The sequence below is a fragment of the Protopterus annectens genome, chromosome 9.part0 (assembly GCF_019279795.1).
Source record: "Protopterus annectens isolate FY-2018-M chromosome 9.part0, PAN1.0, whole genome shotgun sequence".
In the NCBI taxonomy this organism is placed as follows: domain Eukaryota; kingdom Metazoa; phylum Chordata; order Ceratodontiformes; family Protopteridae; genus Protopterus; species Protopterus annectens.
Window position 1 is genome coordinate 619,536,568 of NC_056743.1, and position 15,298 is coordinate 619,551,865.

Below are 15,298 nucleotides of genomic sequence, written 5' to 3' on the forward strand. Positions count from 1 at the left end.
TATGACATCAGGAGAAGGAGCCAAGAGCCAGAAGCTGTGGCCATAATTTCTAGCAGTATGTAGTTTTTTTTTTTTTTTTTATTAATGGCTTGCCCTCAAACTGGAAGGAAAGCACAGTACAATGTTCAGTGTGTGAGACTAGTGCAATTGCACATTTGCACAATTAAAACTCTACCTAAGCTTGTGCATACTCCTCAGTGGGAACACACTCCTCAGAGTCACAACATGCAAGTACTGCAATCAATCCTTGACCTTCCACCAGATCAGACTGTTGTTGGAGCTCTGTTGACAATCCCCTCTCAGAATGGGTGAGCCACCATTGGTCAGTCTTTCCAGTTCTATCATGGATGGAGGAGCTGGCATTATCCAGTCTGTACTACCCCTCCTTAGCTGGCTCATGCAACACTCTGGCTACTAATTAAATTTGGATTAAATTGTGTTTTAAAAAATGTGGACTCATTTTACATGAGCACTTCAGTTTATTCAATCAGTTTATTTAATCAGAACAACAACTGGAAATACTATAGCAAGGCACAGTATGTTCTGTGGTTACTGAACATAATGTTGTAGCTGTGAGTTCAGCAATCTGTTGTCACAAGTTCCAGCAGTGGGTGAGCCACATCTGTCCATCAATCACACCAGATTATGGATCTGATGAAAGGTTAGAAAACATAGCAGATGTTTGATAGGCAACAGTGTTTAACAGTGCCAGTAAATGACAGTTTACACAATTAACTAAACTGTAGCATGAAATATTAATTTTTCCAGAAGATTATGAAAATTTTATCACTGGAAACTATGCACATTCTGCAATATATTTTCCTTCACTTTTATATGTGCTTTACTGCAAGATAAGAATGGAATCAAGCTGTTAGTAAACAAAACTAAGTACAGATTACAAACACTAAGCAAAATGTAAAAGTGAATCAATAAAATGGGTGAAGCAATACCAAGAACTCGACCGACAAATAAAATACAACAAATAGTATTGCTACAGTCAGTACACCATGGAGTTTCTGTTCATACCACTTTATTAAACATGATTAAGCACTTTCATCCATTGAATGTGTGGACTTCATCAGAATGACATCAATTTTAAAAAGGAGGGACTTACATACAAGAACCAGAGATAATTAAAGTCAATTAAAACACACATCCTAAAATTTAAAGGGACCAAATTCTTAAAATGTAAAAGAGTGTAAAACATAGCTTACATACATAATTTACAGGACATAAAAATTGCACAATAAAATCATTTCAATTTGTAAACTTTGCATACAAATCAAATGTAGTTTGACCTTGAAAATAATATTGGCTGAAGGGAAATATTTTCACTAATGTCTGGGAAATGTGAAGCATTCAAATTTAGTTGCCACTTAATTTCTTTTTCTTCCAAAAGGGTCTTAATATCCCCCACCCTGGATTGTGTTTAATTTGTTCTAAAATAGCAAAGTTAAACACAGTGCAGCTATGGCTATTCATAAGGTTTTTAGAGAGGGTGTTATTAAGATTCTGCTTACTAATCTGATACAAATATTCATAAATTCTACTTCTAAGGGCTCTATCTGCCTTGCCCACATAAAATGCTGCTCAACTCGAGCATTTAGCCAAATAAACTACTCTCTTGGACAAACAATTACCCTTCTTTAAAAAGAGACTTGTTTTGGTAATATTGTCCAAGATGAGGGAATCTGAATCAGTAATATAACACATTGTTTGCAGAATCCACATTTCTTTGTGCCCCATCCTGTGAGCTTGACCCATCCCTCAAAAAGCTTTCCTCTTTCAAAACTTACTTTTAAGTTGGACCCAGTCTTAAGGACAAATAAAGGACTGGCGCCTTATAATTGATCAATTTCCAGATTACCTCTTAGAATTTTCCAATTAAGAAATATATATTTTTATATGTTTAAAATTGGGGGCATACTCCACTATTAAGGCCCTCTCATAACTCTTAGTGTCGTGTCTATTAATGTTCTGCTCCATACTCAGGCCCAACAGGGGTTTATACTTTAAACCCCACTGTGATACAACATAACATTTCACATCATCTACTAGCTGTGATGGATAGCCCCTATTTAAAAACATATTACCAATTAAATCAAGCTCATTTTTAACATCCTCTAATTGAGATGTCATCCTTTCTGCTCTAATGCACTGCCCTTTAATTATACTTTTTTTCTGATTCATGGAGGAGGTGGTCATAGGAAAGAGGGCATGTTTAAATGTGGTTTTTGTTCACAATGCCCATACATTAATATAACAGACACCTTAATCATTAATGGGGTGAATATTTCTTTGAAGGGGCATTTTACATGTCAATCTTCCCATGTGGTGTATATTGCTAGCTGCCAATGATGTGCAACATTTTATGTTGGGAAGACTAGTAGGAAATTCAAGGAAAGAGTTTATGAACATTTTCTGGATATTAGGAAAATGAATATGAAAAATGCCCTGGCAAAATATGTTAAATTGTTTCCTGACCAATCATTTTTGTTTAGTGTTATTGAACAGGTTAATAGAGATCAAAGAGGCATCATAAATGATGAACGTTTGAGTAAGTGTGAGCTCAAATGGCAATTGCTATTTAATGCAGTAAATGCTCCAGGCATCAATGAAGCCTGCTCTATTAATTGTTTATTAAAGCTAAAATGTCTTGAAGTTTGAATGATTTTTAAATGTCTTATATTGTGTATATATATATATATATATATATATATATATATATATATATATCTATGCATGTTTTTTCAATAATGTATATATTTAGTTAATTTTAACTGTTTTATGGTTCCTTAATTGGGCGTTGCTTCAGTTTTATGATATCTTATCTGACTGGTGGGAGTTTTTTTGGAAGTGGTTAGTGCCCTGTAATTGTATTCTGAGGATTTTTCTTATTTCAAGAAACAAAAGTGCTTAATAAAGTTATTTAGTCCACTACAAAGGTTGTTGCCTACTCATTTGCCACAGTAAATTGCTTATTATAAAATCCCTCCCACTGTTTAAAAATAAAATGATTTCTAATATCAGTATTCAATCTTTTAACTTTAATTAACAAAAAACATAATTTGCATCATTGTACTTGATAAGTAATTTCATAAATTCCAAACCAAATCTATCAAATAAAATAGAAAATTCATCACACATCTCATAGGTTCATAGGTAGGTTCATAGGTAGGTACTAGGCTATTGGCCCTAGAGCCTATACAAGCATAGCCAAAAAGGTACCCTGGCTTTCGCCACCCAAGAAAATTATTTTCTTATGCCCCTGTCAAGCAGAGCCACAGAAGTGATCCATGGGGTGAATTTCCTATTTCCCATCCAATCATCAAGATTTTTTCTTGAAGAGTGCTAATGAGGAGCTCTATTTGACATAGATAGGTAGTCTGTTCCAGAGTATGGGAAGTCTCTGGGACAGGAATCTATCCCTCCAGCATGTTCTGTTTATTGTGGTGACAAGGTTTAGGTCCATAGAGCGTGTAGCTCGGAGGGATTTGGATTTCTTTAACTGGAGCATGTCCAACAGCTCTGGGTTTGACATAGCTTTGTATGTTAGGCAGAGATCACCTCTGAGTAGGCGATATGCGATGGAGTAAAGCTGGAGTTTTTTAAGACGGTTTACGTAGGGCATCTGTTTGAGGCCAGTAATCCTCTTTGTGAGGTATTTCTGCAGCCTTTCCAGTTGTTGCAGATGTCTTGTGAGGTACATACCAAAAGGGGCATTGTACTCTATAATGGGTCTAATGAGTGATGAGTAGAGAGAACAATGACCTTTTTTTTTTCTTGATAAGAAGCCTTTTGTGATGAGGTGTGCCACGTAGAAGGATTTCCTGACCACTGAGGCAATGTGATTATCAAAGGAGAGGCTACTGTCCACCTGTGTCCCAAGATCTCTTATCACACTTTCGGTGTTAAGTAGACTACCACCTATGTGGTAGTTCATGGGTACAGAGTTTTTACCAAAGGGGATGACAATGAACTTTTTGGCACTGAGCTTGAGGCCATGGCTTTGACACCAGGCATCTGTCTCAGTGAGGCCCTTTTGTAGGATGTCCACATCATTAGGAGTTTCGATTATGACTCCTAGTTTGCAGTCATCTGTGAACTTAGTTAGCCAAAGACCTTCTGTGTTAGCCTGTACTTCAGAGAAGTAGATACCAAACAGGAGAGGACCCAGGACTGAACCCTGTGGTATGCCACTTGTCACTGGTCTGAAGTCTGATTTGGAATCTGCTACTTTCACAGTGTGGGTTCTGTCAGTAAGCCAGTTGGCAACCCATCTTGTGACATAGGGATTTATACCTATTTTAGTGAGTTTATCTATAATTCCAGAGTGGGGAATGGTGTCCAATGCCTTGGCGAGATCTAGATAGGCTATGCAAACCACCTTACCCTCATCTATGGCTTTAGTGACTGCTTCAAAGAAGTCTATCAGGTTTAGGAGACATGATCTGCCTTTTACATACCTGAACTGTGTGGGATCCAGAGTTTGGAGATCTCCAATGTCTTTGTTTATGAGTTCCATGATGATACGTTCCATGGCCTTGCAGACCATGCTTGTCAGGCTAATGGGGCGGTAGTTCCCGGGGTCTATCATAGCTCTCTTTGTGGAGTGGGATAACCATCATGGTGTGCCATTCAATGGGCACAAAGCCTGAGGTGAGGCTATGACTGAACATGGTACTTAGGCGGGGTGCCAGTTCATTCTGTAGTTAGTGTAGAAGGCAGCCTGGGATGTTGTCAGGTCCCATGGATGCTGTGTTCTTGGCTTTGGAGAGTGAGGTTTTTACCTGTGCAGCCGTGATTACAGGAACTTTGCATTCTTCTGGTATAGAGATGGGCCCTTTTGGGGGTGAGGGGAGAGTAAAGTTAGCACTGAACCTATCTGCCAGGATGTTGGCAATATCAGTTGGTTCTGTATATTTAGTGCCATTGTGCTGTAACTCAGAGCAGATCTGAGTGTTGTCATTGAGATTCTTGACATAGCTATATAATGCTTTGTGGTTGTCTTTAGAATCAGTGGCAATTTTGTTTTCATAACTAGCTTTGGAGGATTTTATGAGGGATCTCAGCTTCTTACTGAGGCTGACCAGGGAGTTCCTCCAATCATGGGATTTTACTCATTTTTGCAACAGTTTCTTTCTTCTGTTGTAGAGTTTGTTTATGGCAGAAGACCACCAGATTGGCTTCCTTTTTTGGAGGCTAGCATCTTGGTTCTGTTAGGGATAACATGATCCATGCACTTGTGTAAGTGCTTATAAAGTGAATTTGTGTAGGATTCAGCAGTCGTACCTCTATTGTCCATCTGCATGGGTGTCGTGAAGTTTGCCACTTCTGTCTTAAGAAGTGTGAAGTTGGCTTTGGAGAAATTTTTTACGGTTGTTTCCCTAATGGGCGGTGGGATGTGGATGTCTAGGGTGATTAGCTTGTGGTCGGATCTGACCAATGAGGAATTGACCTCTGGTGTGGATCATCGGTCACCCATGTTGGTGATGATCAGGTCTAGGATAGTGCTGTCCCTGGTGGGGGTGTGGATAAGTTGATCCAATGCATTGGAATTGATGAATTCCAGAAAACATTGAGCAAAAGAGTTGGTACATGAATAGTTTTCCCAGTTAATGGTTGGGTAGTTGAACTCACCCATTATTAGGGTGTTGGGTTGTAACCTAATATTTTCCAGTGCAGCTAGTAAATAGGAGTGGGAATCCTGGGGCATGGTGGGGGGTAGTCTGTAGCAAGCTACAATCTGAATTGCGGTCTTGCCCAGAGTTAGTTGAACTTGGATAATCTCAGATGCATTATGCTGAGCAACTAGCTTGGAGGTGTGGATATCCTTAATGAATATGGACATGCCTCCGCCTTTAGTGTTTCAGTCCGGGTTAGGTAGCCGAACGGTGTGGTATGAATTATAGCCTGGTAATGCAGCGGTGCTCTCTGGAGCTTTGAACCAGGTCTCTGTCACTGCACATCATTTAAATCCAATCCTAAAGGCATTTTAAAAATTTATAACCCCTGGGGAATAATCTTTAATTCAATACATTTGGTTAAATAAGCATTGCCCATTTGCAACTGTTTCACCTTAAACAATTTCTTCTCAAACAATAATATTATTTCCCACAATAAAAAACAAATGATGCTGGCAAATATCACCTCCAAAACAGTCCATTGATTAATGAAGTAACAAATAAGGAGGTATCAAACCATGGCTTTATAAAACAGTGATTTTAATAAAAGAAACAAACGGTGAGCGCTTCCGTGGCACCAGCCACTTCATCAGACATTTAACAAATGATGTATTATAGCATTTATACTGAGCTCACATACTGCAACAATTAAGCAGTTAATACTTAAAACCATACATCACGTAAAAACTGTTAAAAACCATAAAACAAATTAAAATGGCATGTAGAATAACAGCATATTATAAAACTTCATAAATAGGGCTACCTAATTCTTATTACTTTATTTCCTTTTTTCTTTATTTCTTTAGGTCCCTGCTCACTAAAATGGGTTTAATATTAATTTCATCATTCAAGCCTTTCCCAGTATTAGCCTGTAGCCTTATAATCCACTCTAATTCTCTACTTTCAACCCTATTTTTGACATCCCCACCTCTATCAGTGTCATATACCTTATCAATTGCTAGGAAGAGGAACTTATGTACCTCCCCATACTCCTTAACGTGTCTCAGTAATGCATTTGTCTCAGCTCCACTTGCAATATCATGCAAGTGTTCCCTCATCTGGTCCCTCAGTCTTCTTGTTGTCATGCCAACATAAAACGCAGAACAGATATTACAGTGTGCTAAATACACAATATTGGTACTGTTGCAACCAGATACCTGCACTCTCAAGGGTTTCTGGGGAGGTGGTGTAGCATCATTTTCAGCATTTTTTATAGGCTGGATAATAGTACTAGTTTCCTTAAATTTTCAATGAAGTACTCATATGATGCTATAGACTTTCTGGATGTGAAAATACTCCAGAGGAGCAGAGGTATATTGGAAACCAAAATTTATAGAAAAGAGTGCTATAGGAATGGCTACCTCCACAGACAAAGTATGCATCCAAGGCATATCTTCAAGAACACTATTAGAGGTCAGGGTCTGAGAATGTCGAGACTGACAGCCAATCAAGCTAAGTATGAAGAAGAGTTAAAAAATATGAAGGCTAGGTTCATACAAAGGGGGTACACTGGAAAAGAGGTCCAGGATGCATTGGCTGGTCTATCTGAGTTGAGGGGAGGAGTAGGTAACCCCTATTTCTCAGAGACAAACAATGTGGTAAATGCTGAGATTGATACCCAGAAACCTTTGAGAGTACAGGTATCTTATTCCATGTTAGATCTCTACAAGATGTTTATCAGAAGAACTGGAATATATTATGTGCTGATGATGATGTGAAACGACTGGTGGGAGAAGCCTCAAGGTTTGCTTTTAAAAATAAGAAATCTATAAATAGATTACTTTGCGGACCTCAATCCATCAATGTAAGGGGAGAAGATGTAGATAGATATGGAACTTTCCCATGCAATAAATGCAATTTTTGTGCATTCATTGACACTAGTGGCAAATTTTTACAACCAGATTTGGGGAAGGAGTTTATTTTTAAAAAAATTAGCTGGTTGCAACAATACCAATATTGTGTATTTAGCACACTGTAATATCTGTTCTGCCTTTTATGTTGGCATGACAACGCGAAGACTAAGGGACTAGATGAGGGAACACTTGTATGACATTGCAAGAGGAGCTGAGACCAATGCATTACCGAGACACGTTAAGGAGTATGGGGAGGTACATAAGTTCCTCTTCCTAGCAATAGATAAGATATATGACACTAATAGAGGTGGGGATGTCAAAAATAGGGTTGAAACCAGCGAATTAGAGTGGATAATAAGGCTACAGGCTAATACTGGGAAAGGCTTGAACGATAACATTAATATTAAACCCATTTTAGTGAGCAGGGACCTAAAGAAATAAAGAAATAAGGAAATAAGGAAATAAAGTAATAAGAATTAGGTAGCCCTATTTATGAATTTTTATAATATGCTGTTATTCTATATGCCATTTTAATTTGTTTTATGGTTTTTAACAGTTTTTACGTGATGTATGGCTTTAAGTATTAATTGCTTAATTGTTGTAGTATGTGAGCTCAGTATAAATGCTGCAATACATCATTTGTTAAATGTCTGATGAAGTGGCTGGTGCCACGAAAGCACTCACCATTTGTTTCTTTCATTAAAATCACTGTTTTATAAAGCCGTGGTTTGATACCTCTTTATTTGTTACTTCATTAACCAATTGACTGTTTTGGAGGTGATATTTGCCAGCATCATTTGTTTTTTATTGTGGATTGTGCATTTTACTACGAGTGATGCTGGACATTGCTGAGGGGAATACCCTAAATATAGAATTGGATTATGTTCCTGACAATGGGAATCGAAGGATTTTATACAGAGGAATTTGCACTAACTTCTTGAGGCTAAAAACAATCCTCTGTTAGAGGTTGAGCCTTTACTGCACAACCTGCAGTATGAAGAGAACAGTGAGTATGTTGTTGCGATGAGAAAAGATTTATTTAAATTGGAGAATGACCTATGTAAGCTGAAACGACTTCAATCACAAAGGCTTTATTTTAAAGCCTGCCTGAAGCTGATAGTACCTCGTGGTTTGCGAGTAATATGTATAAAGATTTGCTATTGAAATGGCAGCAAATTAACCTAGATACCAGCCGCAATTATATGCAGCTGTTACTAGATTACTTTAAGCCAGAAGAACTTAATTTATCTTCAAGTATCTGCAAAATACAAACAGAACTGTATGAGAAGTACCCACATGCCATTGTCGACTTGAAACTAGACTATGTTTTGGAACTTATAACTGTGTACGACCAACAGTTATTGGGGTACAAAAAGAAGAAAGTTCAAAGAGATTAGCAAGACTTTTCTACTGGGCATTTCTTTGCTTGGCCCAAAGAACGTAACAACACTGTAAACAGCAATAGTAATGCTCAGTATACTGAGCTGCAAATGGTTGCCAAGCAACCTACTGAACTTGTTAGTCCTCAAATGAGAGAGATGCAGCAGAGAACGCTAACATGATGGTATCAATTCAAGAGACACCCTCCTCTGATTCTGTGGCTCAAAGTGTGATGGAAAGGCCTGATAGAGATGCTTGCAGTAAGCATGTTGACCACAGTTCATAGGTTCATAGGTTCATACTAGGCTATCTGCCCTAGGGCATTTATAAGCCTAGCCAGAGTGTGTTTGGCTTTCGCCACCCATTTTAAATTAATTCTGCTATGCCCTTTTTTGAGGTAAGTATACTGTGCCTCTGTCTAACAGTGACAAAGAAGTGATACCCGGGGTAAACCTACAATCCCCCATCCACTCATCAAGATTCCTCTTGAAGAGAGTCAATGAGGGACTCTGCCTAACCTGGACTGGGATTTTATTCCAGCGTGAAGGGAGCCTCTGGGTTATGAATCTGTCCCTCCAGCCTGTCCTATTTATTTCAGTGCTGAGGTTCAAGTCTCTCGAGCGCGTAGCTTGATGGGATTTGGATTTTCTGAGGTGCAGCATGTCCATTAATTCTGGGTTGGACATGGCTTTATATGTCAGGCACAGATCGCCTCTGAGCAGGCGGTATGCCACTGAGTAGAGCTGGAGTTTCTATAACCGGGCAGCATATGGCATCTGTTTGAGCCCTTTGATCCTCTTGGTGAGGTACTTTTGGGGTCTTTCCAGTTGCTGCAGGTGTCTGGTAAGGTACATCCCAAAAGGGGCATTGTACTCAATTATGGGCCTGATGCAGGATGAGTAAAGAGGTACGATGACCTCCCCTGATCTAGATGTGAATCCCTTCATGATTAGGTGGGCTATATAAAATGTTTTTCTAACCACTTTGGCCACGTGGTTGTCAAATGAGAGATTGATATCAACTTGGGACCCCAGGTCCCTAATTATTTCTTCCGTACTTAATGGATTACCACTTATGTGGTAATTTGTGGGCACTTTGTTTTTGCCAAAGGGGATGACTATACACTTTTTGGCATTTAGCTTGAGGCCATGGCTCTGGCACCAGTTGTCTGTTTCTATGAGGCCCTTTTGGAGGATGCTTGTGTCGGCTGGAGAGTCGATTATGGTGCCCATTTTGCAGTCATCTGTGAACTTGGTCAGCCACAGTCCTTCTGTGTTGGCCTGTACCTCTGAGAAATATATACCGAACAAGAGAGGTCCCAGGACTGAGCCTTGTGGGACGCCACTTGTAACTGGTTTGGAGTCTAACATGGCTCCAGCAATTCTAACAATGTGGATTCTGTCCTTGAGCCAGTTTGCAACCCTTCTAGTGACATAGGAGTTTATATTTAAGCTGGTGAGCTTATCTATAATGCCCGAGTGGGGTATTGTATCGAAGGCTTTTGCGAGATCCAGGTAGGCTGTGTGTACCACCATCCCCTTGTCAATGGCCTTGGTGACTGTTTCAAAGAAATCGACCAGGTTTAAGAGGCAGGATCTGCCCATAACAAAGCCAAACTGGGTAGAATCCAGTGTCTGTAGGTCCCCAATATCTTTATTTATAAGGTCCATGATGATCCTTTCCATAGCTTTGCAGACCAAGCTAGTCAGGCTTATGGGGCGATAGTTTCCAGGATCCGTTGAGGCACCACCTTTGTGGAGAGGGACCACCGTTGCTGTACGCCACTCTTTGGGTACATATCCTGTAGTAAGGCTGAGAATGAACAGTAGTTTTATGTTTGGGTTTAGCTCTTCTTGGAGTTCATGTAGGACACAGCCCGGGACACCATCTGGTCCCATTGATGCTGTGTTTTTTGCTTTGGAGAGGGCAGCTCTTACCTGAGCATTTGAGATGTCAGGGGGGCAGCACTCTGCTGGGATAGATATTTGCCCTTTTGGTGGGGAGGTTTGCGCTGAACCTGTCAGCTAGGATGTTGGCAATGTCTGTGTGATTGGTGTATTTTTTGTCATTTTGGACAAATTCTGAGCATATCTGGGAATTCCCACCCAGGTTCCTAACATAACTAGAGAAAGCCTTGTGATTATCCTTAATGTCCTGTGCAATTTTTCTCTCGAAGCTGGCCTTAGACGATTTTATGAGTGCCCGTAGTTTTTTGTTAATACTGATCAGAGATGCCTTCCCTTTTTGGGATTTTGCTCTATCATGTAGTAGCTTCTTCCTTCTATTGTATAGTTTGTTTATGGTTGGGGTCCACCAGACAGGACGTCTGCCTTTGGAGGATTGGGTCTTGGTTTTATTTGGGATTGCATGATCCATGCATTCCTGAAGGTGTTCATAAAATGTGTTTATAAAGGATTCTGTGGTCTGGGCCATATTTTCCACAGGCCCGGGGGCTTTGAAGGATTCCACCTCGGTTTTGAGGAGTGTGAAATTTGCTTTAGAGAAGTTTTTCACTGTGGTTTTCTGGGCAGGTGGTGGGGTCGGGATGTGAATATCCAGTGAGATTAGTTTGTGGTCTGATCTTACCAGTGAGGGATACACTTCTGGTCTGGAGCATAGAGTCCCCATGTTGGTGATGATCAGGTCCAGTATGTTTTCCCCTCTTGTGGGAGTGGTAACAAGTTGTTCCATAGCATTTGAGTTTATAAATTCTAGGAACCTTTGGGCTAAGGTGCTGGGGCTTGAGTAGTGCTCCCAGTCAATGTCTGGGTAGTTGAAGTCACCCAATATAATGGTGTTCAGAGAGATCTTCATGTTCTCCAATGTTTTCAGGAAGGCCGAATGGGATTCCTGACTTTGAGAGGGTGGTCTGTAGGATGCTATAAACTGAAAAGCAGTCTTGCCCACTGTTAGTTGCACATGGATGGTCTCCGATACTTCGTGCAATGCCACTAACCTGGAGGTGTGGATATCCTTGATTATTATGGAAGCTCCCCTCCTTTTGTGGTTCGGTCTGGGTTTTGGGGCCGAAAAGCATGATACGAGATATAGCCTGGTAGTGCTGGGGTGCTCTCTGGAGCCTTGAACCAGGTTTCTGTCACTGCACAGATATCGATGTTCTCCATACTGAGGAGAGCTTCGAGTGCGTGCATCTTGAGGTTAAGACTTCTGGCATTTAGCAACATTACCCTTAGTTTCTTGTTCCTTGTGCTGTCTATGGGGGTGGGTTTGACTTTTGAGCCTTGCCTAAAAAAGGCATTATGGGGGTGGCAAGAGCCTTTGCCAATATCCGAAAGCCCAGTGGTGACAGATCCCCTTTGAATGACACCAAAATTTTAGCCAATTGTTAAAATCGATCATTTTGTCTTTGTACTGTGGCATCATTCTAGGTGAGGGTAAGATGCTGCTCAAGGTCAGGGTCATACCAGCCTGGGCTACATGATCAGAGAGCTCCTCTATGTCTCTTTTCATGTAGTCCAGGGAGGTACGTCTCAGGTCATTCACACCAGCATGTACAATGACTGAGTCATATTTGTATTTGCTTTGGAGTGACCTGAGTGCTTGCATTATGTGTCGGATCCTAGCACCTGACAGGCAGCTCACCATGACCTTCTCTTTATTCAGCCTGGTGAGCGGGACGTCAGTGTGTCTGACAATAGAGTCACCTATAACAAGAGTATCAGGTGTGTTATTCAGCCTTAATGGCTGTGGCTGCTTGGCACACTGACTTTGTGGGTTATGTGTTGTGTGTGTTTTGTTTTGAGGTAGCGTTTGCTTGGATGTCTGCTTTGGAGGTCTCTGTTGCTTAGGTAGATTTTTATTTAGAGCCTCCGAGTATGTTTTTGTGTATTTATGTGTTTGGTTCGCTGAAGTGGTGGGACTATGTGATAATGGAATTGTGTTGTGTGAGGTTACTTTCTCCTCCTGACTGATTACACCAGTTTTGAGATGAAAGAGCTCAGCCTCCAGTTTGGCTAAATAGTTGCATCTCTCACATATATTTGAACCTGTTTGGAGGAGGAGAGGGTTGTCCGTGTACATGAGACAGCTGTAACATTGCCTCAAAATTCCCAGATTCACCAGCTGGACTGGAGAGGAAACCATTGACTGACCTTTGGACATGCTAGAGTAATATAGGGAAACTGAATTTAAGACGGACCAATAGAGGACAGGGTAATCATAGAGAGTATAAGAGTAAGTAGTGCTTATGGTTTAATAGTGCTAACTTATTATGTTTTATAATAAGTTATATAATATATGTTATGCATATGCATATGACATTATGTGAATGTAGGAAAGAATTACAAACACTGTTGCATATTAATAGCACTTCCAGTGCAGTCTGATCATTTCTGAATACCCCCATTATGTTATACAAGTTCAGTACATAAGGAATGTTCTTAGAGCCTCAAATCAGAAACAAGTTATGTAATTCAATGTCTTACAGTCAGAGACCTTGGAGTTAGTTATCATACACAAGGCACTCAGCAATGGGTAAGGATGTTATCTAGATATGAAAGACAAAAATGTAGCCTGAAATGTTATTAAGTTTTAGTCAGAAGACAAAAAATATAATGTAGTATCACTTGAGAGATAGTTAAAGTGATACACTTTGACAAATAGGAAACATTTACAAGCTTAAGATACTAAATGAACTGGTGTAAAAAGGCTTGTTCTGGGAGATATGGCACAATGTTGAGCAGATCTTCTGCTTTGTATCATGTGAAATACATAATCATACTTCCAAAATACATTTCTGTATTAAACGATGAATAAAATAAAAAAGAAAAATAAACCTAGTCTTGTGTAAACAAAGTCTCTCTTTATACATATATATATGTGTGTGTGTGTGTGTGTGTGTGTGTGTGTGTGTGTGTGTGTGTGTGCGCATGTGTGTGTGTGTGCATGCATGATATGTGTGTGTGTGTGTGTGTGTGTGTGTGTGTGTGTGTGTGTGTGTGTGTGTGTGTGTGTGTGTGTGTGCATGCATGGTATGTGTGTGTGTGTGTGTGTGTGTATGTATGTACATTGTACAAATGATTATGTGGAGAATAGTATTAACCCTGCCAGCACTGCCATTATATGCTCTACATTTTTCCCCTTTCTTCCCATATGTTACTTTGCCTTTATTGTTTTTCATAACATGTTCATAGGTGTGTACTAGGCTAATAGCCCTGGGGCCTTTACAAGCCTAGTCATAGGATTACCCTGGCATAGTGCCACCCGACTTTAGTTCCCAGTGCCTCTGTCGAGTACAGCCACTGGTGTTATCCCCAGGGTGAATTTTCTGTTTCCCACCCACTCATCAAGATTTCTCTTGAAGAGGGTCAGCAAGGTGCTCTGCTTGACATGTATGGGAAGTCTGTTCCATAGCATGGGCAGTCTCTGGGTTATGAACCTGTCCCTCCAGCATGTTCTGTTAATTGTGGTAATGAGGTTGAGGTCTCTCTCTCTCTCTCTCTCTCTCTATATATATATATATATATATATATGTATATATATATATATATATATATATGTGTATATATATATATATATATATATATATATATATATATATATGTGTGTGTGTGTGTGTGTATATATATATATATATATATATATATATATATATGTGTGTGTGTGTGTGTGTGTGTGTGTGTGTGTATATATGTTACACACCCATATATCTGAATACAGAATACATAAAGCTCCCAACACTTGAAAAAACATAAAACAGTCTTTTATTGCAGGAGGCAATAAAACACCCCTATCCCTTGTGTTATGTATACCAACACCAAGGTCACATCAACTTGAAGAAGGGAGAAAAAGGACACAAAATACTGCTGCTACACCTAATTATAAAGGTACTAGCAGTGATTTTCAAGTAAAGCACTGAAAAACAAATCAGCAGTATCTGCCTCTTCTGTACAACTCACCTGAAATACACAACTTTGTTCCTATTCAAAAAATAAACTTTTGAGCAAATGAATGCAATATATGCAATATATGTTTGGTGAATGGCTATTAATGAGTTTAATTCTCTACAGCTCATGTTTTGTAGCTTATAGTTGTCTGCGTAATGACCTACTTCCTTCTTCACAGCATGGATTGATGGGGTAGTATATTCCATAGGCATTACAAGTCTCTGAGGTATGAAGCTGTCATGTTTTACATTATGGTGGTTATCAAGTTTTAGTCAAATCACCATGAAAATATTATAGCTATAGAGTATTAAATATTTAAGAAACTTTCAGTGTTCTGTATGCCAGATGTAGATCACCTCTAAGAAGGCAGCAATATACAGAAAACAGGGAGACCAAATTGTTGAAGTCTTTGTGAGTAGCTTAAAAACAGGGTACAGAATTCTGTAAGCTGGCATGATAAGAGCTGCATAAAAGA